This window comes from Eulemur rufifrons, chromosome 15 (genome assembly GCF_041146395.1).
Source record: "Eulemur rufifrons isolate Redbay chromosome 15, OSU_ERuf_1, whole genome shotgun sequence".
Lineage (NCBI taxonomy): Eukaryota > Metazoa > Chordata > Mammalia > Primates > Lemuridae > Eulemur > Eulemur rufifrons.
Window position 1 is genome coordinate 11,725,796 of NC_090997.1, and position 24,991 is coordinate 11,750,786.

The 24,991-nt window shown below is 37.8% G+C and overlaps 1 non-coding gene across 1 annotated transcript; it reads right to left on the minus strand.

The window, feature by feature from the left end:
- Positions 1–9,493: 9,493 nt before the first annotated feature.
- On the minus strand, positions 9,494–9,597 carry LOC138396212 (small nucleolar RNA U13). The gene has a single exon (XR_011235676.1). It is a non-coding gene; the product is annotated as a small nucleolar RNA U13 (small nucleolar RNA).
- Positions 9,598–24,991: the final 15,394 nt, after the last annotated feature.

Consider the following 24,991-nt stretch of genomic DNA (forward strand, 5'->3'; position numbering starts at 1 on the left):
GATGGGGTGGGGGCAGGGTGACACACTCAGCCCATAACACTATGTAAATATTGTTCATTGCAGAAGCAGTGCTTATAAGGGTTAAGCTTCCCTTCCTACTGTTTGTTTGTTTGTTTTTCCTGGAGTTTCTGTCTTCATTTTCATTCTGTACTATTTATAAATTTTTATAAATATGAAATTTTCCCATATCACTATATTTTTTTCAGTTATCTTTTCCAAAACTTTATGCATTTGTGTGTATGTGAGCATATAGAGAAAGAGTTTTATTTTATGGTTTTGTTTTACATAAATGTTATACATTTACATATGGTTCTTTGACTTGCTTTTTGCACTTAACAAAATGTCCTAGAGATCTTTCCATATCAGAAAAATATAGCGCTACTTGATTACTTTTTTTAACTCTTACCTAAATACTTGGTGTGGTTTTATCACAGTTTTGTTCATTTGTTTGTGTTTTGTTGTTCTAGTTGTATTAGACCTCAGATGTACAAATGGATTGCTGTGATTTGATTATTCATACTCCTTAGTTATAGCCAGTTTTGATTTTTGTTCCTTTGCCCCATCTGTTCTCTCTTCTCCTTTCTCCCATATATTTAATGTGTATCTTTTCAATCCACTTGCTATATTTGTCTTATGTAACATATGGTGTTGTTTTGTGAGCTTAAAAATCTTATAAAACTAGTATCATGCTGTATGTCTCTACAACTTGATTTTACCATGCAAATTATGTTTAAGATTCAACCATGTTGATAAATATCTGGCTTATTCCTTTTAACTGCTGTATAGTAATCTCTTAAATGACTAGACACAGTTTATCTACCCATTCCCCCATGGTCATTTAGGCTGCTTTTCACCATTTGACATTACAAACAGTTATATGCAATAAATAATGGAATGAACGTTATTTTATGTCTCCTTGTGTACACATACAACCTGCATTATTTAACCATTTCACCACTGATAGAAAGTTACTTTGTTCTTAAATTTTATTCTTATACACCTCTTTGTCACATCTGCATATATTAATGTATTCTTCTAGTACATGCTGTGTAAGTACCATTTTTCCATAATAGGGTATGCATTTTTAAAATTTTTATATCACTAAATTATCACCCTAAAAGGTTATATTGACTTAAATTTCCAAAATTGAATATGAGGTAGATATCAATTTTTCTACACATTTGCCTACACTTGATATAATCAATATAAAATATTTGTCTACATCACATTTAAGGGTTAGTATATCATTGTTGTTAAGATTTGAATGTCCCTGATTGACTGTAAAAGGTAGGTATCTTTAATATCATTATTGTCCTTTTGTTCTGCCTCTTTATAGCCTTTGACAATTTTCTGTTGAATTTTTTTTCTTACTGATTGTCTTACATATTTGTGAAATTAATTTTTTTATTGTATATATGATTCAAATCTTTTTTTCTAGCCTCTTGCTTTTTCTTTCACTTTGGTTTTGCCTTTACAAGAATAAGGTTTTCATTTTTAAGTAATCAAATTTATCACTGTTTCCTGTAAAGTTTTTTGTGTGTTGGAGTGTGTGTCTTACTTTAGAGAAGCTTTAAAAATATTTAAAAATATTGGCCTATATTTTCCTGTATGATTGTGTGTGTGTGTGTTTGCTTTAGAGGTGCTCCCCTTCTCAGTGGTTATAAATATTTGTCTGTATTTTCATTGAATGATATTATACCTTTGGGTGTTTTTTAAGTTTCTCCTTTTAATCCATCTGGAATTTAATTTTGGGAATGGTATATAGTAGATATGTAGCTTTATTTTCTCCAATAATATAGTATTTATTAATAAATTTATAATACTAAATATTTTAACTTAATACTAACTATATTTATTAGTAAATAGTATTCATTTCAACACTATTGAATTTGAGGTTACACTAATATTATATGCTAATATAGTAGTTCTCATATATAAACAGATCTATTTCTGTAGTCTCCATTCTACCCCATTAAACTATTTGTCTGTTTCTATGCCGAAACCACACAGTTCTAATTGCTTTGGTATTATAAAATATTTTGACATTTGATATGACAAGTCCTAATATCTGTTTCTAGCAGTGCAGTAGACCCAGAACAGCCTTCTTGCTGAAAAATAAGTAAAAATGATAGACAAAATAAATTTATTTGCAATTTAAAAATGCAAATTTTTAAATGTGTTGGCAAGAAAGTCACAAAAAGTTACATAAGCCAAATGAGTGAAAGAAGAAATCCTATTGGAATGGCAGGTGCTTTATAGTCACCTTGTATGACCTTAGGTTTCCACTTTTATGCTTTCCCAAGGTCTAGAACATAGACATCTTTCCAAGATGGGGGAGACAGATAGGAGACCCACGTGCAGAGCTAAAATTCAAAAAAATCCATCCTGCAGGCAAGTACAGTAAGAAAACTTGCCGATTCAACCTTGGTGGGCGGTGGGAGGGGAAATAAAAATATCCCCCAAAATGTAGAACCACAATCCACCCTTCACATTGGTTTGTGACCCAAATTCACACAGCTCATGTATTCTGAAAAACCTCAGTCTGATAATTTATTTTTAAATGATTGCAGAGCAAATATAACATTGGCACCAAAACTTGACAAAGATTTCACAAAGAAAGAAAACTACAGACCAATCTCATTTATAAATATCAGTGCAAAAACACCAAATAAAATATTAACAAGCAGAATCAAGGGCACATTTAAAGTAATAACCAGATGGTGTTTATTACATGAATGAGAAGTTCATTCAATATGAGGGATCTATCTATACTAATATACCTGAGAAGAAAAATAATGTGATCTCAACTAATACCAATAAGAATTTGGGAAAAAGTAAAAACCCTTTCTTGATTTTAAAAACACCTCATAAAATAAAAACAAATGATAACTTCTCTAACATATATTTATTAGTCCAGAAATCCGAATCAATCTTAATAGATAACCTTAGCAGCACTCCCGATAAGGTAAGCAACAGGACAAAGATGCCCCTATCTCCATGAATATTTAATTTTTTCCTGAAGATATTGACAAATGCAATTAGAAAAGAGAAAGTATGAGAATTATAAAAAAGATGGTAAGACTGTCACTGTTTTCAAGTGATACGATTTTATATTTAAGAGAATCAACTGAAAAATGACTACAAATAATTAAGAGAATCCCGCAAATTACAGGGTATAAAATTAATATATAGTAATGAATTACTCTTTTATATTAAACAATACCAGTTAAAAAATAAAATGGCCAGGCGTGGTGGGACAGGCCTGTAATCCCAACTGCTTGGGAGTTTGAGGCAGGAGGATCCCATGAGCCCAGTAGTTCAAGAGGAGCCTGGGCAACATAATTAGACCCAGTCTCTAAAGAAAATAAATAAATTAAAAATAAAAATAAAAGCTAAATTTTAAAAAGCAGAAAAGATTATATCTCCCACAGCAAAAACAACAGCAGAGATCAACTACTTAAACATAAACTTAAGAAATATACATCTTTATGAGAAAAATTTAAGACACCACAAAAGTAGAACTCAAATGGAAAGATAGACCCTTTGGTTAAAAAAAAAATCAACATCACAAAAAGTCCCTTCTCTCTAAGTCAATTTATAAATTTAACCTCATCTTAATAAAACAGTTGTTTTAGGCCGGGCGCGGTGGCTCACGCCTGTAATCCTAGCACTCTGGGAGGCCGAGGCGGGTGGATCGCTCGAGGTCAGGAGTTCGAGACCAGCCTGAGCAAGAGCGAGACCCCATCTCTACTAAAAATAGAAAGAAATTATATGGACAGCTAAAAATATATATAGAAAAAATTAGCCGGGCATGGTGGTGCATGCCTGAGTCCCAACTACTCGGGAGGCTGAGACAGGAGGATCCCTTGAGCTCAGGAGTTTGAGGTTGCTGTGAGCTAGGCTGATGCCATGGCACTCACTCTGGCCTGGGCAACAAAGTGAGACTCTGTCTCAAAAAAAAAAAAAAAACAGTTGTTTTATTTCTCCTGGAAGTAGATAAGTTGTTTCAAAATTCATTCAAAGAAGTAAATAAGCAAGAAAAACTCTGAAAATGAAGAACAATGTGGTGCAGCCATCCCAATCGAATAATAAAGAACAGTATAAGGTTCCACTAATTAAAACAGTCTGACAATGGTGCGTGACTAGACAGGCTAAAGGAGGAGAATACAATGTACAGAAATAAATCCAAGTACATACAGAAATTTAGTGTATGAAAAAGCGGCAACTCAAATCAAAGTGGCAAGAATGAGTTTTAAATAAATGGTATGAGACAACTAGGCAGCCACCTGGAAAAAATAAAACTGAATCTACACCTCTCATCATGTACCAGAATAAAGACAAATAGAATTTTAAAATCCTAATATTCAAAAAAGAAGCCATGAAACTCTAAGAAAACATAAGTGAATTTCTTTATGAGCTAACTGTGACTCAAAAATACAAACGATACATATAAAAAATTATAAGTAATTTTGACTACATAAAAAAAATTTTAAGTTTATGGGAAGATATGCCATAGCAATGCTGACAGATGAATGTCAAAAATGGGAAAATATATTTGCAACTTACACAAGGGAAAAGGGCTAACTATCCAAATATATGAGGAATTATAATAAATCAATATGAAAAGACCAATTAAGACCCATAATTCTTTAAAGAAAAATGAGCAATGTCCAAGAACATAAAGTTTACAGAAAAAAAAACATACGAATGGCTTATTTGCATATAAAAAGAAAGTAGACTTCACTCATAATAAAAACGTAAATTGAAACTAAACTAAGATATTTATTAGATCAGGAAAAATCTAAAAGTTGAACAACATATTCTGTCAGCAAGGCTATGGGGAATCAGGTAATCTCATAAATTGCCAGTGAGTGAGAAACAATACAACAATAATAGGAGGCAAGTGACAATATTTCCCAAATTTATAGTACATTTACCCTTTTACCTGGCATTTCACTTCTAGAGATTTCACATATTCCCCTGCACACTGACAAAATGATGTATGACCAAGGTTATTCATCAATGCATCATTGTCTACAATAGAAAAAGATTGGAAACAACCAAAGTGCCCACCAGTGAGGAGCTGGTTAAATAAACTGTGCTATGGTCACACAATGGATCACAATACAGCTGTTAAAAAAAAAAAAAAAAATTAAGAAATTTTTTTTTTGTACTGATATAAAAAGATCTTCAGGATCTATTTTAAGTAACAAAAGGAAGGTGCAGAATAGTAACATAATTTTCTACTTTTCATGAAAGCAAGAGAGTAAATATTATATATTCATATTTCCTTGAATAAACATAAAGAAATATTGGAAGTATTCTAAAGGAACTAATAAAAGTGTTTAAATACAGGGAAGGAGGGAGCAAGGTAGCATATGTATAGGAAGAGTAGTGACTGGATTTATTGGTCAGGAGAAGGATAAAGATATGGATTGATTTTTTTTGTTTGTTTTTTGAGGCAGAGTCTCCCGTCACCTTACTAGAGTGCAGTGGTGTCATCATAGCTCACTGCAACCTCAAACTCCTGGGATCCAGCGATGCTCCTGCCTCAGGCTCTTGAGTAGCTGGGACTGTATGCAGGCACCAAGACACCTTGCTAATTTCTCTATTTTTAGTAGAGACGGATCTTGCTCTTGCTCAGGATGGTCTCAAACTCCGGACCTCAAACCATCCTCCTGCCTCCCAGAATGCTAGGATTAAAGGCATGAGCCACCGCACCAGCCAAGATGTGAATTTACTTTAGGTTTTGTTAATCAAGTCAGGATTGGCTTGGTTATGTTGCAGTAACAAACACACCAAAATCTCAATGATCTAACTACCTACATTATTTTTTCTTTCCTCCACGAAATGTCCATCATGAGCAGACTGGGAATCTTATTCCATAATACTGGAATGGGCATGTGACCTGGTTCTGACCAATAAAGTAAGACAAAATATCCCAGAGAGCTTCTGGGAAACATTTCCTCTTGAAAAGAGACAAACAGGCCTCAACATCACTTCTGCTTGACATGCTCACATAGGGTGCCTGGTATTATGGCAGCCATCTTGTTTCTGGGGAGCAGCAAGGTGGAAAGACACAAATCTGACATACTGGATATTGTACAGGTAATAATAGAAAGCACCTGGATCCTTAATGATGTCCGTAAACCACTAAATTAGCTAATTCTGGAGACTCCCTGCCTCAGGATTTCTTATTATATGAGAAAATAAAATTTATTTATTGTATAAGCTATTTCAAATTAGATTTTCTGTTATTTGTAGATGAAAACATCTAATAGGTTTCTTATTCATTTTTCTGGTTTTATTGCACTGACTAGATATCCTAGTTTAATGTTATATAGTAGCCTGGAAACAAGCATCCTTGTCTTATTCCTGATTTAATAGGATTACCTCTAAATTCACCAGTAAGTATTGTGATAGCTGTAGGTTTTTGCTAAGTCTCTTTATTAAGATAAGAAATTTCCCTTCTAGGCCGGGCGCGGTGGCTCACGCCTGTAATCCTAGCACTCTGGGAGGCCGAGGCGGGTGGATCGCTCGAGGTCAGGAGTTCGAGACCGAGTTCGAGCAAGAGTGAGACCCCGTCTCTACTAAAAATAGAAAGAAATTATATGAACAACTAAAATATATATATACAAAAAATTAGCCGGGCATGGTGGCGCATGCCTGTAGTCCCAGCTACTCGGGAGGCTGAGGCAGTAGGATCGCTTAAGCCCAGGAGTCTGAGGTTGCTGTGAGCTAGGCTGACGCCACGGCACTCACTCTAGCCCGGGCAACAGAGTGAGACTCTGTCTCAAAAAAAAAAAAAAAAAAAAAGAAAAAAAGAAATTTCCCTTCTATAGCAAGCTACTTAGAGTTTTAAAAAAATCATTAACAGGTATTAAATTTTATCGGTTTTTTGTATTTATTGATATAATCAGATCCTTTAATTTGTTCATGTAGTGAATTATATAAAATTAGATTATTGGACATTTGTAATTAACCTCCCTTTGGTGTAATATATTCCCTTGATATACTATTGCATTTACTTTGCTTATATTTAAATTGCATTTTTGCATCTATGTTATAAGTGAGGTAGATCTTTCAGTTTTCAGTTTTGGCATCACTGCTTTGCTAGTCTTACAAAATGAAATGGATACCTTTCCAACTCTAGAATAATGTATATAACATAAAATTATCTCTTTTTGAAAAGTTCAGTAGTACTCTCCCATAAAACTTCTTAGGCTTGGTGGAGTTTCTTTTAAACTTTAAAAACATTTATAAAAATACAGAGAATAATATGATTTACCCCATTTACTAACTCATAGCCAAAAATAACTAACTCATAGCAATGACCATTTTATCTACATTCCTCCTCTAATAGTTTTAAAGGAAATTCCAAACATCACATCATTTCATCCATAAATATTTCAACATGTGTCTCCAAAATATAAGAATTCTTTTTTAAACATTACCATAATAATATCATTAACTATCCAGTCAGTACCTTGAAAACTAATATACCAAGTAACCCTATCAATCATTCCTTGCCCTACTCTCTAACCCATTTTCCATCCTTCCAGTTTTTAACTGGAAGATTTCCAAGTCCATGATAATGTATAAATCTTCTCCAACTCCCTTGTAGGTGGCAATAACAAATCTATCCTTTCCCCCACCTTCAGCTGAGGGACAGAAATCTACCCAAGACAGTTTTTCCTGCTTGGTGTCCCTGCAGTTGAAACTCCGTATTTCCTCCTAGATATCAGGTCATGATGATTCAACTCTTTGAGTCTCAGTTTACTCATCTAGAAAATAGGAATAACACCACCTACCCTACAGAGTTATTATAAAGATCAAAAACATCCATTTTCTGTTGCTTATAACAGAATACCTGAAACTGGGTAATTTATAAAGAAAAGAAATTTATTTCTTACAGTTATGGAGGCTGAGAAGGCCAAAGTCAAGAGTCCCTCATGTGAGAGAGAGTGGGGACTCCCTGCAGAGTTCCGAGGTGGCATGGGCATCACATGGCAAGTGGGCTGAGCATGCTAGCTCAAGTGTCTCTTTCTAAAGCCACCAGTCCCACTCCTATGATAACCCATTAAGCCACTAATCCATTAATCCATTAATGGACTAATCCATACATGACAGTAGACCCCTCAAAACCTAATTACCTCTTAAAGGCCCCACCTCTCCATACTGCCACACTGGGGATTAAATTTCAACATGAGCTTGGGAGGGAACGAATATTCAAATGGTAGCAATAAGGTCAGGAAAGCCTCTTGCACAAAGTTGACTCAGAGTTGCAGCATTATATTTTTCCTTATGCAAAGTGCCACTAAAATAAGATTAACGATTATGACACACATCAAAAGTCATAATGTCATCCCAACTTTTGCACCAATTACCCTATTCTGTGAAAATACTTCAAGAAAATAACATAAGCTATAGAAAGTTCTTTATGCTTGGAAAAATGTTCATCACAGTAATCCTCAAAAAAAAAAAAATAAATAAAAATAAACACAAGAAACTGGCAGTAACCTGAATAGCCAATAGTGGGAGAATGATTACATGAATCTTTATTTCCCAATGTATACATATATTTTTTATTATACAAGTCCTGTTTGTCAACTCATATATATCTTATAAAACTTGTAATATTTTAAAATAGCATTTTATAATTTTGTGTTCATTTTATTTAATAAATATATATAATGCTTACTATGTACCAGGCATTGTTCTAAGCACTTCAAAAACACCAAAAATATTACATTTATAAATATTTTCTCATTGATATATGTTTTAAAATTTTATGCAAAATATTTTACTTTTTAGCAAAATAGCATTAAGATTTTATAAAAAAGATTAATTTAATGTAATTATCAATAATATCATGTTATGAAGATAAAATTCAACTATTTAACATGTGACACATACTTTAATTACATAAGAAAAAGTATAATTTCTGATTTACAGTTTGAAATAAAATAGTTTATTGTGTTTGTTTTAGTGACCAAATCTATATTCAATATAGATTAAAAGTAGCTACATGCTATGGTATTAAAATGGACAAAACCTGTTTTCATTGCCTAATGTTCAGAAATCTTGCATTTTAGCTTAACCTATCGACCGGGTTTTTTTTGGTTTTTTTTTTTGAGACAGAGTCTCACTTTGTTGTCCAGGCTAAAGTGAGTGCCGTGGCATCAGCCTAGCTCACAGCAACCTCAAACTCCTGGGCTCAAGTGATCCTCCTCCCTCAGCCTCCCGAGTAGCTGGGACTACAGGTGCATACCACCACACCTGGCTAATTTTTTGTTTCTATTTTTAGTTGACTGGCTAATTTTTTTTTTTCTATTTTTTAGTAGAGACGGGGTCTCACTTTTGCTCAGGCTAGTGTCAAACTCCTGACCTCAACCGATCCTCCTGCCTTGGCCTCCCAGAGTGCTAGGATTATAGGCGTGAGCCACCACGCCCAGCCTCAACTGTTTTTTTTTATTAAAAAATTTTTTTTTCACATCAGATAGGTAATGTACTGATGTTATAACATGGTTTGAAGGAGGCACATCTCACGTATTAGTGTGAAAAGCCAATCATAATGTTTATCAACCACAGAAGGATCTCAACTGTTTTATTTTTATAAGGTTCATATTTTGTTTCAAAATGAGGAGATAGAGATATTTCAAGCTGTCATTTGCAAGCACTTATTTGCAAATACATTTGGGAATGGAATTTGGGTATGAATAATCATTATTCCCAGTAAATGAATTGCTTCTTGCTATGGTTTGACTGTGTTCTCCAAATTTTATGTGTTGGAAATTTAATCCCCAAATTTATATGTTGATAGCATTTGGAGGGTGTCTTTTATGAGGTAATTAGAATTAGATAAGATCATCAGCATGGGGCTTCCATGATGGTATTAATAGATTTACAAGGAAAGGGAGAGAGACCTGAGCTAGCAGCTTGCTCCGTCTCAGTATATGATGCCTCCCACCATATTATGATGCAGCAGGAAGGCCCTCGCCAGACGTAAGTGCCATGCTCTTGGACTTCCCAGCCTCCAGAACCATGAATTAAATAAACTCCTATTCTTTATAAATTATCCAGTCTGTGGTATTCAGTTACAGCAACAGAAAACAAACTAAGATAGACACTTTTCCCCTCATCTTAGATTTTCAAGTATCAGACATGTTTCGATGTTTCCTGTTAGAATTCTAAAATAAATGCAACTTACATATCTGGTAAGGATTATCTCAAGGAAAGTTTTTAGAATTATAATTTTTACTGTGGTACATATAACATAAAATTTACCATGAGTGATAGTACATTCACAATATTGTATAACCATCACCACTATCTAGTTCCAGAACATTCTCAACATCCCAAAAAGAAATCCCCATACCCATTAAGCAGTCATTCCCCATTTTCCCCTCCCTCAGCCCCTGACAACCATTAATCTGTTTTCTGTATCTATGGATTTGCCTGTTCTGGATATTCCATATAAAGGGGCCATACAAGATGTGTCCTTTTGTGTCTGACTTCTTTCACTTAGAATAATGTTTTCAAGGTTCATCCATGTTGTAGCATGTTAAAATTTTAATGCTTCTCATTGACTTAGTATATTTTAATAACGATATTCATTATTCTTTTTGATTTTAGCCTGTAATCCATTATAAGTGTAGACTGAATAATAAAATAAGGAATAAAGATAATTTATAGCCGCCCAACAAATTTCTTGGGACTTAGTGCCCAGTGGTGCTGTGCCGAGTGGGGTATGGACTGAGGGACTGGTTCGCGATCTCCACTAACCCTGTGTGTGCTCACTTTACACACACCCAGAGTTTCTGACACTGTTCAGTTTTAAAGGAAAAATGTTTCAAATAAAGAACTGAGCTACTTGTTCCATATTGAAATTCAAACAAATGCCATTGCTATCCTTGAGAATGTGAACCCCTGGAATGATGCTCACAGATCCTCCAGAGGATCATGGGCACCTTATGGGATCCCCATGAGGGGAACTATTTTGCAGCCATTAAACATGATACTCCTAAAAACAATGTCTTATGTGAAAAATGTTCAGAATTTAATGCCACAAGGGAAAGCATGATACAGGGTTATAAATATGTTATGGAAATTAGAGGAAGACCATTTAAAACTATGTAAAAACACTTCTAGTAAAAAAGACAAAAATGAAATGTACGAAACAATAACAATAACATGCTGGATGGTAGAACTATAGGTTTTTGTTTTGTTTTCCACAAACTTTCCAAAGATCTGCATTGTGCTTATATTACTTTCATAATTTAAACAATGGTCACTGACCTTTAGCAGCTTTCTGCTCAAGTCAACCTTGATTCAGACTATCGCAAAAGTACATGCAGATCCACATGTTCTATGGATAAAAATCTTGAAGTTAAATGATTGGAAAATTACACAGGAACTTCTTTGTAATGTTCACTATGGAGTGGTAACTAACTGCCATTGGCTTGCCTTTTAGAGCTGTGGTCCCCAACCCTTGGGCCATGGAGTGGTACCAGTCCATGGCCTGTTAGGAACCAGGCCTCACAACAGGAGGGAGCGGCTGCAAATATGGATTATCATTAGCACAGAGGTTTGATTGCACAATAAATGTAATGTGCTTGAATCATTCCAAAACCATTCTGTTCTCCCCCCGACCCAGCCCCCAGTGAAATGAAAATTGTCTTTCATGAAACCAACCGCTGGTGCAAAAAAGGTTGAGGACCACTGTTGTAGAGGACAGCTCTTTTTAATGAGGCCCTCTTTGTACTTTATTAATCCTCTTTGGATGGCCTTTAATTAGACCAAATTCTGCTTACTACATACGTCTTTAAACAAAAACACAGTGCATTCATGTAATGTACCAGGCCACCTATTTTAATGTGGTGAGAAGGACATTGGCTTGGGTGTCAGGGGGCCAGAGTTCTAACTTCAGCTGTATGGCCTCAGGCAAGTCAAAATCCCTCTCTGAGCTTTTTTCTTTCTCATCTGCACAATGTGAATGGGAATCTCGACTTCCATGGAGCTATAAGTGAGAAAGAAATTCTCAGCTCTTAGGTGATCTCTGTATTTCTCTTAAGTAGGGATACTCGGAAAGGTATCCAACTCCTACTAAAGTAGAAAAGGCTGGAAAGCAGAAAAAAGAAGTGTGATCAAAAAAAGAACACATGAAAATAAGCAAAGCAAGAAAGAGAAAGCACTGGAGGATGAGTCTCAAGAGACCTAAATTCTACTCCTAGTTCTGCCCCCGGCCACTGGTGATCCTGAATTAGTCATTTCTCTTCTCTAGGGCTCAGTTTCTTCCTCTGTGAAATGAGGTGATGGGTGTAAGACCCTTTCTGGTTACGAGTTCTATTAATATGATTCTTCATCACTGGATGAGGGTTGCCTATAGTAGCCTCATTTGGTTCTTACAGAACCTCTTTGTTATTCAAGGGACTCAGCAAAATGTTGACTTTTTAATCTTTTAATTCATTCCCATGTCAACCATGAAGTAAATCAGAAGAGAAAATCCAGATGAACATTCCCATTTAAGCCAGTTTCTTGAGGCTGATATTTTAACAAACAATAAACTGATGAATCATGAGATGACCTTGGAAAATATTAGACACTTAAATCTTCTCAACATTTTTCAGGAAATAGGTTGTAAATGGGGGAAGAAAAAAATGTAAATGTGTTCAAGATGGGGATGGTCTTAAATAAAAATAACTACATTTTGCTTTTAAGTTATAGTTTCAAAAAATCTTCTCCTGAAAGTGTACTTGGGACGGGTACAAACATACTAGTAGGGTTTTTTTCTTTAGATCCCACAACCAACTCTTTATTTGCTAAACAGAGAGTTTTGGAAAATTTGCATCATGGTTGCAGACTCAGACAAGGAAGGCAGTTGAGATGGGTGACTTTTCCAGACACTTTCTTAGTCACTTGGTTTTCCTGATGGTCACATTCTACCCTAAAACCAAACACCATCAGCAGCAGGAGCTGTGGGGTGAACATGTGAGATGCCAAAGTTTGTCTTTTGGCTCAGCATCTGGTTGTCTCCCTTGGTGTCAACATCCCTCAAAAGGTGCCCGCCATACCTGCAGTCCTTTTTATATCCTTTCTTTATCGAAACACATTCAAAACCTTTTACAAGGACAAAACCTCTAAATGTATTGTTCTGAGCTGTAAGTGGTTAAGAATATACTATGATGGGTTATAGAGTCCCAGGATGGATAAGCTCTTATAGGATTCAGAGGTTGAAAAAAGTGAAGTAAACTTTCCAGCTATAATTATAGCCATTGGCCATGTTGAAAAAACACAGGGTTTGAGAAGAAGGGCTGTTTATATAGGGTCTATCAGTCAGGGTTCAGTTGCAGATAGCAGAAACTACCCAGGCTAATTTAAACAAATGATCCCTCACCAATGGAATTAGGTACTTTAAAAATTGTTTGAAGAGCTGTAGGAAGAGCCCTAGGATGAGCTTCCAAGAATGACTCCCAAGAACAAGATGGTAGCAGTGGCCCATGAAGGAAGCTGCTATTTCTGTCACCACTAATAAGTTGGAGAATCAGGAAGCTCTAGGACCACACAGCTCCTGACACCCACAAAGAACTAGCCACTGGGACTCCTGTTGTCGCAGAAGAACTTAACACATACGTGCATGTCAGCAAAATGACAGAGAACAGCAGAAGGTGGTCTCCACCTTGTTCCTGCCTTCCAAATCCCCACCAATTTCCTCCATGGACTGAGAACTCCTGCTCTAAAGGAGTCTGGGAAATACGTATTCTTTTGCATTTTATCTGAAGCATTTAGCAAGGCATATTATTAATACAAGGGAGTTGGAATGGAGCCGAGTGGGCCTATCTGTAACATTTAATGGCGGGGTGGGGAGGGAACAACTACATTTTCCCCGAGGTCCCTGGAGGTTCACTGTAATACACCAAGGCCAGCCATGAGCATCATTGTGTGAATAAGAAGAATTCATGCAGAGCATGGGCCCTTTGGTGGGGGAGGGCTCAGAGCATAGGGTATAAATCTCCCTTGGCTTCCCGGAGCTTACACTGTCTCATTTGAGAACTAGAAATATAGACTGACAGGCCAATATTGTATGTGTATGTGTGCATATATATGTACATATTTTATGCACACATATATAAAACCTTTTAAAACAAATGTACTAGGGAAATTATAATTTGCGTTTTTTAAAAAAATCTACCTTAGATGGCATCAGTATGCAGAAGCTAGAGATATGTCCAATTCACAGCAATTAATGAGGGTTAACTGAGTCCCAAATGAGGGCTAGATATTTCCATACACACTTTCTCATTTAATCTTTATAACATATGAATTCAGAATTCCGGAAGTATGAGAGAGATAGACACATAGACAGTTATCTTTGTATATATAAAGCAGCTACCAGACTCCCCTGGTGGGTTAACTTAGGGGTAGAAATTGAGTGTGACTCATTTATCTTTACTGGAGAAAGTGAGAGTTGACAGAAAGGTACAATTATTTAGGGAAGGTGTCAGATTTCCAACATCAGAAATGCATGGGGAGTAAATATGTCTAGCCCATGTGGCATTGGACTGCTGGACTTAATCTAAACTTCCATTTAGTGGTGTTACAAAAGAAGTGTTATGACCTTGATGGTCTGTCTAGTTGGGATGTGTGTGTGTGTGTGTGTGTGTGTGTGTGTTGGGTGGGGGAAGTTCTATTTCAGAAGACTCCAAAGAGCAAGTTATTCTTCCACTGAAGAGGAACAGAAAGCTGGGTACTGTGGCGGGTGCCTGCAGCCCAGCTACTCAGGAGCACAGTTTGAACCCAGGAGTTACAGACCAGCCTGGGCAGCATATTAAATAGCAAGACCTTGTCTCAAACAAAAAAAAAAAAAAAAAGAAGGTAGGTCTTGCCACCAGGTGGCACACACCATTTTCTTTCTTGTTCTTTCTTGTTTCTTTCATTTTCTATGTTGCTAGTAATGATAATAATGGTATCTGTTGAGTTCTTATGTATGTGTTTTGTATCTACGGCCTGATTTAATAGGCATGTCAATTGTTTCCATTTTATAAATAGGAGAAGGAAGCTTAAGGAGTTTACCAAAGTCATAGAAAAAGCTAAGCATGGTCTCCAGGATTTAAACCCTGGGATTTGTCCCTAGAGCCCAAGCTTTTAACCGCTATTGAGGTCCTACCATCAGCCCCGAGTGAGCAAGCTAATGTGGAAGTGGGCCCAGTTCTATCACTAATGCAGAGAAGATACCGTATAAAATGTAATCCAAATAAATCTCTAAGTGCTAGGAATGATGAGAGCCACCAAAGACAGAACAGCTAGCTGAGTAGATGTCACAAGTAGCCCGGAGGAATTCGGTCTGGAGTTAGGGCCAGGGGCTAATGCCCATGAGGGGACAGGAGGAAGGCAGTGAGCTGGGATTGCACTCTCTGCACAAAAGGCCCTGAAGAACTGTTCCTCTTCAATGTGGGTAGAAAACCTGTTCACAGGCCTTGGGAATTGGCCAGGAAGCTCACCATTTGTCTAAGGTCTTGGGCATGGAGGGAAAATGCCACCCATGAGAAGTCTAAACCCTGGGCCTACGTCACATGCACAAGAGTGGGGGCCATGGAGACACAGCATTCCAACAGAAGCAAATGTGTGAATCTTCTCCATGGAGAAAATGTTACTATCCAGAGCTTCAGGGGACTCCTATAGGAAGAAACAACCCTTGCTGAAGACAAGTACATAATAAAAAATTACAAATATCCTACCATGCTGGTAAAAGTCAAATACTGTCTGGAATTAAAAGTGAAACTCAGCTTGGACTGGACAAAAAAAAAAAAAAAACCAGCCCTGTCAATTCAGGCCAGGAGGACAGGCACCAATAAAGCCAGCTGCCAAGTTCACAGGAACCTCGCTTCTCCCAAAGTCAGGCCGTGGCTGTAAAAATGTCATAAAGGAGCCAGGCACAGTGGAGCGCTTCTACAGTCCCACTTACTGGGGAGGGTGAGGTGGAAGGATCGCTTGAGCCCAAGAGTTAGAGGTTGCAGTGAGCTATGATCACATCACTGCACTCCAGCCTGGACAACAGAGCAAGAACTCATCTCTTTAAAAAACAAACAAAACACATAAAAATCCTCTCTTTGAGTGGCTACTGTTTTCCTACCAACCCCCCAGACCATTTTGCCATACCTGTCTATTGTTGGGGTACACAATTGCCAAGCTACTTTCTCCTCATGACAGCACCTAATACCTAGTTAATCCCCACTTCTCTTAAACACCCCCCACCACGTCCATAATAGCAGCCAATCCAGAATTATGCACATTTCCCTTAGATCTTCAGAATCCTTCAGTGAGACCTGAACTTACAACAGAGGCTCCTGCCCTCCCTCCTTGTGACATTCCGCAGTTCCCCTGGAGTGCCCTCCCTTGGGCACTGAGTCACTAACTGATTTTGTCAGACTCAGACTTGCTCCTGGTGCTCTGCGGCTGAGCAGACTTTACCAGTAGAGAGTCAGCATATGCAAGAAACAGAAAAATCGGCATCGCCTCAAAAGTCAAAATAATAGAAAATCTGGAGGGCACTGTAAATAACAAGTAGATTTGAAATGATTAAAGAAATGATGATGATGATGATGACAATAATAATAAAGATAGCAAACACACAACATTGTTCTCAGGGCTTCACAAAATATTAACTCATTCAGTCTTCACAAAATCCCTGTGAAGTGGCTACTATTACCTTCCCCATTTTACGGATAAGATGTCAGGAAATTTGTCCATGCTCACGCAGCTATTGTAGTGACAGAGCTGGAACTTGAACTCAAGCAACTAGGACCAGAGCACATGCTACTAATCACTATAAATTAAAAAGCAATAGGACACTGTTAGACAAGAGCAGGCCAATTTGAAGAAAGAACCATGTCAAACTTCCAGAAATGAAAAACAGAGTCACTCATCTATTCATTCACCAAATATTTATTTAGCTCATATAATGTGCCAACACACATTAGGATCTGGGCATATTGCAGTGAATAAACTAGACAAAAATCTTGGTTCTACTAGAGGGTATATTTTGATAAAGAAGATAGATAATGAATATAATATATAGCTATAGGTAGGGATAAGCACAAAGAAGAAAAAATAAAGTACGGAAGGAGGGTATGAAACAGCAAGAGTACGGAAAAACACTGAGAAAGTGGTTTTTATTCAAATCCTGAAGAAATGAGAGGGCAAGCCAAATTGGTGTATAGAGAAGAACTTTCCAGGCAGAGGAAACAGCCAGAGCAAAGGCCCTGAACAGGGAATACGCCTGGTGCTTTTAAGTGACAGGAAAGATCCTGCTTGCTGCGTGAATTCAAATGGAGTGAAAGAGACAGTAGTGGGAGATGAATCTACGTGGTAACGTGGGCTGAATCAGGCAGCGGCCTGAAGGTCACAGTGAGGACTTTGGTTTTATTCCAAGTGACCAGGGAGCCACTGCTGGGTCCCGAGCAGAGGTAAGGGTCTAACATTTTAACAGGATCACGCTGGCGGTCATGTTGAGACTGGATTGCAGGCAGACCATTCAGGAGGCTATTGCAATAATCCAGGCAAAGAATGATGGTGACTTGGACCCCTCAGGCAGCAGTGAGGATTGTAAGAAAGTGGTCAAATTCTGGATCTATTTTTAGGTAAAACCCATAAGATTTGCAGTATTTGCAGTGTGAGATAAAGAGGAGTTAAAGATGACTCTAAGGTTTTTAGACTGGACATCTGTAATAATATCTGAATAACATCTATAATGTCATTAAATGAGATAGAGAAAACTATAGGGTTTGGGAAAGAAGATCAAGAGCTCATTTGTAAACTTCCACATGGAAATGTCTCATAATCAGCTGGGTACATGGGTCAGGGGTATAGGTGAGAGGTCTGAGCTCTGGGTATAAATTTGGAAGTTATCAGCATGTCTATGATATTTGAAGTCGCAAGACTGAAGACTTCATCTGGAAAGTGGTTCAGATTGCGAAAAAGAGAAGAGGGCCAAGGACTGAGCCCTGGGAACTTCATCACTGAGAAATAGGGAAGATGAAGAGGAACAGCAAATGAGACTGAAACAGAGCAGCCAGAATTACAGGAAAAAAACCAGATGAGTATGGTGTCTCCAAAGCCAAATGAAGGAATTATTACCATGTAAAAGTCAATACATGGGTTAAACAGAAAATTAGATCCGGACGAAGACAAAATTAGCAAGTTCAAAGATAAAGACCTAGAAAATAAAAAAGTGATTAAGCAAAACGGAAGCTAGAATGAAGATATTCAACATGCATTTAGTGAGGGGCCCTGAAGAAAAGAATAGAATATGTGAAAAGACAATATTTAAAGAGAAAATATCTGAAAAATTTCTATAATTAAATTTAAAAAGACATGAGTATTGCATGTTGGTTTCCCTGGGAAGTAGACTGGGACAGAGAGTGGTGTGCAGGAGGCTTACTAGGGTATGCTGGGGATCAACACCAGTGGAAGGGGTGGAAGCAGGACTGGGCAGACGGAGAAGGTGAGCTGCAATGCCATCTCAACAAAGACGTCCGCCAGTCTCATGGGAAGAATGACCAATTGTCCTGGTTTGCCTGGGATTCAGATGAGGATGTGGGAATTTCGATGCTAAAACCAGGATAGTCCCTGGCAAATCAGGATGAGTTGATCATCCTAACATAGGGAGCTCTGAGGCTGAAATGGAACTTTAGAATTGTTCCACGTGTGAGGGACAGAAGGGCTGGCTCTTTGTACCCCTGCATCAACCAAGTCATTGGATGCAGGCTGTCCTCGGGCAGGAGTGTGACCTTCTGGTTAAAGCAGCACTATTCAAATATGGACAATTTCTGGAGAGCGCAGACATCTGAACATTGTCTCCTGGGAGCAGTCCAAGCTCCCAGCACCTCGGGGATTAGCTCCATCAGTCCCAAAGAAGGATTTGGGTAGTGCAGGACAGCATCTACCATAAGAAGTCTTTCTAATCAAAGTAGCAAATTAAGTCATGAACAGAATATATAGATACTAATCCAGACCCAGACACATCATCAAACCTGCCAAACAACACAAAGAGGAACATAAATCCAACCAAATTGGAAAGACAGATTGTCAACAAAAGAACAGTTATTACTGAGAACAGACTTCTCACCAGCAATGAAAAATGCCAGAAGAAAATGAAACAATATCCTCAATGTATTGAGAGAAAGTAATTGTCAACCTAGAATTCTGTATTCAGCTAAATCATGTTTCTAGAGTGAGCACAAAAGAAAACAAAGACATTTTCAGGCAAACAAAAGAGTGAGAGAGTTCACTTCTCACAGATGCTCAGAGAAAGAACTCCTGAGGTTATCTTCAATAAGATAGCAGTTTGAAGGAGTGGGATGCAAGAAGCAATGGTGAGCAAATAAACTAGTTAGTTAAGCTAAATTCTAATAAACACTGACTTTTAAAAATTACTGATCTCTGTAATCCCAGCAACTTGGGAGGCTGAGGCAAGAGGATTGCTTGAGGCTAGGAGTTTGAGACCAATCTGAGCAACATAATGAGACCCCCATCTCTAAAAAAATGAAAAAAATTTAGCCAGGCATGGTGACACAGCCTGTAGTCCCAGCTACTTGGGAGACTGAGGAGGGAGGATCCACTTGAGCCCAGAGTTCAAGGTTGCAGTGAGCTGTGGTTGGGACACTGGACTTCACACTCCAGCCTGGGTGTCTCTTAAAAAAAAAAAAAAAAACAAAAAAAAAACTAATCTCTGTGGGGATGTTTATTTTTTATTTTTTTTATTTATTATTAATTTTTTTGAGACAGAGTCTCACTCTGTTGCCCAGGCTAGAGTGAGTGCTGTGGTGTCAGCCTAGCTCACAGCAACCTCAAACTCCTGGGCTCAAGCGATCCTCCTGCCTCAGCCTCCCGAGTAGATGGGACTACAAGCATGCACCACCATGCCCGGCTAATTTTTTTCTATATTTTAGTTGGCCAGATAATTTCTTTCTATTTTTAGTAGAGACAGGGTCTCGCTCTTGCTCAGGCTGGTCTCAAACTCCTGACCTCGAGCGATCCACCCGCCTCGGCCTCCCAGAGTGCTAGGATTACAGGCGTGAGCCACCGTGCCCGGCCTGTGGGGATGTTTAAAAACAAGACAGAAATACATTTTAGGCAACAGTAACATGGAATATGGAAGAGGGAAGAAAGGAGTTAAATCCTTATGAGACCTTGCCCGCACTTTTTTAGGAGGATCGTGATACCAAATAATTTTATACTTTGTTATGTCAAGAATTCTACTAAAATTCTAAGTATAACTCCTAAAAGAATAAAAATATAATACATAATTTATAAACCAGTAGAAATAAAAGGGGGGAGAGCATAAGCAAAAACTCATTAGTACAACAGAAAATAGTAAAAGGAAAAGCATGATAAAGGAAAAGCACTAAAAAAGGAAAGAAATAAATCCAAATAGATTACTAATCCCAATACATTAAAAAGATTAAACCCATCTGTTAACCAGAAGATAAAACAAAATCCAATCATTATGTTCTTTTTAAAGCGACAAACCTAAAATATGATGATACAAGAAGGTACAAAGTAAAGGGACAGAAATATATACACCAGGCAAATATTAATATTAATGGAAGGAAAACTGATATGGCAATATTAATATCAGACAAAAATAGACATTAGGACAAAAGGCATTACTAGACATAAAGTGGACTTCAGCTTCCACCCAAGATGGAGTAACAGGGACTGAAATTACTCTCACTTGAAACAACTAAAAAACTGGACAAAATATTTGCAATGGTGGTTGTTTACACTTTGGACATTAGGCAGCACAAGACAGTGATCCCTCAGATGGAGAAACAAATGAGGTGAGCCCTAAGATTGTTTCAGCTTAGCGCAGAGAGAGTTAGCAGGCCATAGCATAGGGAGGGGGAACCAGGGCAGATGCATGGTCTCTCGGAGTTGAAGAGGTAGGTCTGGGAGTCTCAGGAAGTCAAACCCTCTATTGCAGCCACAGTCCTAGAGAAGAGAGAGTTGCACATAGAGAAATGCAGCAACCTGCAGAGGACCACCAACGCTTCACCTGAGTGCTGGTCAGCACAGGAGCTTGAGGAAACTACCAAGACTAGGAAAAGAATGACCCAAATGGGACCATAGGGAGCAATCCAGGGAGATGACACAAGGCTTAGTTGTGTTTGCATCAGACAAAGTGAAAAACCTTGAATTCATAAGGCATCTAGTAATCAAAAGGGTATTGCCTTCATAGTGGAGAAAAAAATCAACCCAAAAGACTATTTGGGTCTCACCTAACAGAGCGTAAAAATAAAAAAAGCTTGAAAGAATCAAATTGTTTCCAGCTCATTTAACTGTGTGCTAGAGCAAAGCTCAAGAATATTGATTGGAATACAAAATCAACCAGGTAAAATACACATCTGGCATTCAGTCAAAACTTACCAGGCATGCAAAGAAGCAGGAAATTACGATCCATAATGAGGGGGAAAAAAACAATTAAAAAAAACCATATCCAGAAACAGCATGGATGACAGAATTAGTAGATAAGAACATTAAAATGTATTGTAACTATATTCCATATGTTCAAGAAAGAGTGAACATGTTAAGTAGAGATAGGGAAGATATTTAAAAAGACTAAAATTGAACCACTAGAGATGAAAATTATAATGTCTGAGATAAAATTACACTGTGTGGAATGAACACCAGATTAGATACTGCAGGAATTAAAAGAATTCATCAGGAAGTTATAACAATCCTGAACCACTATGTACCTGGCAATAAAGCCTCAAAATATATTAAGAAGAAATTGACAGATCTACAGAAGAATCTGATAATTTCACAACCATAGTCTCCTGATAAGATTTTAATATTACTTTATCACTATTTGATAGATAAAAGGCAACACTTTTTTTTTTCAAATCATTGGGCGCCACCGCGGACAGAATAAAAAACTATGGCGGAGGCCCAGTGATCTGAGTTAACAGGCTACCGAGGTGATTCTGATGCAGCTACGGTGTGAGAATGCCTAATCACCTCTTACACTGAACACATATTTACTGAACCTCTCCTGTGCTCTGTGTACTTGTGCTAGGGCCAGAGATAAAACGGTGAGCAAGAATAACAAGAAAGCCAGTCTCACAGAGCTTGCTGTGCAGGGGAGGATCCATAAACAAGCAAATGCTTTAGAGCATAGAAGTGCTATGAATGTGAAGAGGGGGTTGACACTTAGGAGGGAGGTCCACCTGGCTTGGTTCAGGGGACAGTGTCTGGAGGATGATAGCAGAAGCATGAAGAAGGGTCTGCAGTCAGCTAATTGAAGGTTTGTGGTTGTGGTGGAGTAGGGGTAGGGGCAGTTTCTGGGGAAGGCTGAAACAGTGGGAAGTGAAGTGTGTTTCCAGAGAAGAGAATATCACATGGAAAGGCTCAGTGTTGTTAGCTAACTACCAAGGGAACACTTTTAATAAAATATATGTCTATATAAATTATAATATTCAGGCCAGGCACAGTGACTCACACCTGTAATCCTAGCACTTTGGGAGGCCAAGGTAGGAGGAGTGCTTGAGGCCAGGAGTTGGAGACCAGCCTGAGAAATCATGAGACCCTGTCTCTATAAAAAATAGAAAAATTAGCCAGGCATGGTGGCACACTCCTGAAGTCTCAGCTACTTGGGAGGCTGAGGCAGGAGAATTACTTGAGCACAGGACTTAGAAGTTGCATTGAGCTATGCTGACACCACTGCATCTAGCATGGATGACAGAGAGAGACCCTGTCCCCCCCCCCGAAAATATATATATATATGTGTGTGTGTGTGTGTGTGTATATATGTATATATATAAATTCAAAGTAAATACAAATTGGCATTTAAGATCTTACAGCCTTGTATATTGAGGCATTTGTCACCTATTGTGAGCTACTTGAGGGTAGGAGCTGTGTAAATCCTCAGAGCCCCAGCATGGGGCCTGACACATTTTAGATTATCAATAAGTAAATACTTGCTATTTTAATTCTAATCTAAGTGGCTAAAACACTAGGAAGTTTATAGAGACTTAAATGCACAATTAATAAGCTTGAATTAATGGATGTGTATAGAACTGTACCCCATAAAGCATACATATTTATTTCAAAAACATAAGAAATAACCACAAAAGTCAATCATATAGTAACCATTAGACAATGAAAATTTTGCTATTATGCTATTGCAGGGTAGTCCAACTGTAACTTATGTTTTCTCTCTATGTAAATAGTGAATTCGGATACTTTTGATGGCTCTCGCAAGTATAGTTATAAATATTGTTTGATTTTCTGGGAAGTTGAGGAGGGGGCAATACTTCCCTCCTCCCATTCTTCATGCTGACAACCTAATATCGCTTCATAATCAGACAGTAAAAATAAGGGTCTTGATACAAGGATGTGACAAAACAGCAAGAAGCAATGTGAACACTCAACACAGCAGGTCCCGAGAAGTGACTTAATAAAACCTCACAATCAAAGAACATAAAAATTCAGACCAAATCTCTGTACTGATCCTCACCTGAGTGATAAGAGGGAGATGAGAATATTAACTGTAAAATTATGCTATATTAACTGCACAATAAACTCACATTCAGTTCTCATTTCATATGTTGCTTCTATAAACTCCCCTGTCAAAGAGACCATTCCAGTACTTAACTGTTATGGTTTGACATCTGGGTTGATTTGGCCTTATCTGATGATAGGCAGGAGTCTGGAGCCCAAAGTGGTAAAACAAAATAAACATTAGTCTTATAGCATATTGCTTCTTTTTTTGGTAACAGTTTTATTGAGATGTAATTCACATGCCATACAATACACCCATTTAAATTGTAGAATTCAATGATTTTAGTATATTCATAGAATTTGAAATCATCAACACAATTTTAGAATATTTTATTTACCCTCAAAAGAAATTCTATACCCATTAACCATCACTCTTCATTGTCCCTCATCCTTAGGTAACCACTAATATTTCTGTCTGTATAGATTTGCCTATTCTGGACATTGCATATAAATAGAATCATAACAATACGTGGTCTTTGTGACTGGCTTCTTTCCCTTAGCATTTTCAAGGTTTGTCCATGTTGTAGCAGGTATGTGTACTTCATTTCTTTTTATTGCCGAATAATATTCCCTTACATAGATAATACCACATGTTGTTTGTCCATTCATTGGTTGACAGACATCTATAAGATGGGATGATGATGTTACCTATATTTAAGGTGTATGTTCTGCAGCTGATCCCAGAAGACAAATACTTTAGCCTTGGAACCAGAGGTCTTTATATTTAGGATCATCAACTCCAAAGAACCTAATGAGAGCTTTGGATCCTCCTCACTCCCCCAACACATGTACATACAGTGAAAATTTTTCTAGAAGTTCATGGGGTTCACAGACCTCCAGCTGCCCAATTGTGGTCTTCCCAAGGGAATTATAAATCCCGGCTCTACACTAAATATAACAGTAGGAAGCACGCACAAAAAAGTCAGTGACTCTTCCATATGAAAATCACAGCAGCTCTGAAGGCAAATACGTATTTTATCTTTTGAGAGTCTCAGTCTGTCTCCGAAGTCTGGAAGTGTTAACTTCTGCGACTGAGCTGGCTCTACAGTTTTACTGTGGTTTTAAGAAATATCTTGGGGCTGGGCGCAGTGGCTCACACCTATAATCTCAGCATTTTGGGAGGCCAAAGCAGGCAGATTTCTTGAGGCCAGAAGTTTGAAACCAGCCTGTAGTCCCATCTCTACAAAAAATAGAAAAATTAGCTGGGCGTGGTGGCACACGCCTGTCGTCCCAGCTACTCGGGAGGCTGAGGCAGGAGGATCACTTGAGACCAGGAGCTGGAGGTCGCAGTGAGCTATGATGATGCCACTGCATCCCAGCCTGGGCAACAGAGCAAGACACTGTCTCAAAAAAAGAAAGAAATATCTTGGAAGAAATGAAACTGAATAAGCAACATACAACCACCTTATCTTAAGCATTTTCTTCATCTCTC